This window comes from Aethalodelphis obliquidens, unplaced genomic scaffold, assembly GCF_003676395.1.
Source record: "Aethalodelphis obliquidens isolate GAN/ISIS:26980383/991018 unplaced genomic scaffold, ASM367639v1 scaffold12, whole genome shotgun sequence".
In the NCBI taxonomy this organism is placed as follows: domain Eukaryota; kingdom Metazoa; phylum Chordata; class Mammalia; order Artiodactyla; family Delphinidae; genus Aethalodelphis; species Aethalodelphis obliquidens.
Genome location: NW_020837956.1, coordinates 34938696 through 34939564, shown reverse-complemented (window position 1 = coordinate 34939564; position 869 = coordinate 34938696).

Sequence of the window (869 nt, the reverse complement as noted above, 5' to 3'; positions counted from 1 at the left end):
AATTTAATAGAAATAGAGGAGTCTATTATCTCTCTAATATTTGTGCTTAAGCAATTGGAAGGATGGAGTTGCATTTATTGAGGTGGGAAGACGGGGGTGGAGAAAGTTTACAGGGCTGCGAAGATCAGGTGGTCAGTTTTGAAGGCTGGGTTTGAGATGCCTATTGTGTATCCAATGAAATTGTCGGGTAGATTAGTAGGTTTCCGAGTATGGCTCAATCATGAGCTGTTGCTATACAATGGGCTTAAGGAAGAATATATCTGGCATCCACAGTCACTTGGAGCCGCTCTTGGTGCACTGTGACTAATTTTAATGGTTTAATGGTGAATGGACAAGACCAGAAGCCACACTTAAGAAAAGCAGGGCAAAGAGGTAACTAAGGACTCAGACCCTTCGGGTATCAGGGTTGGATCACCCACAGGTAAGCCATCTAGACCAGCAGAGACACTAGGTGAGCGTGAAGGGAAACTACCATAGATCCTGGAGGTGATGGTTAATTTCATGTGTCAACTTGGCTTGGCCATGGTGCCCCGACGTGTGGTCAAACTTAGTCTAGACATTGCTGTGAAGGTATTTTTTTTAGATGAGATTAACATTTAAATCAGTAGACTTTGAATAAAACAGATGACCCTCTATAATGTGGGTGCACGTCATCCAGTCAAATGAGGCCTTAAGAGAGAAAAGGCTGAGGTCCCCAGAGGAAGAAAACGACAGCATCAACCCTTCCCTGGGTCTCCAGGCTGCTGGGCTCCTCTGCAGATTTTGGACTTGCCAGTCTCCACAATCATGTGAGCATGTGAGCCAATTCCTTAAGATTTCCTTTCTCTCTCTCTCTCTCTCTCTCTCTCTCTCTCTCTCTCTCTCTCTCT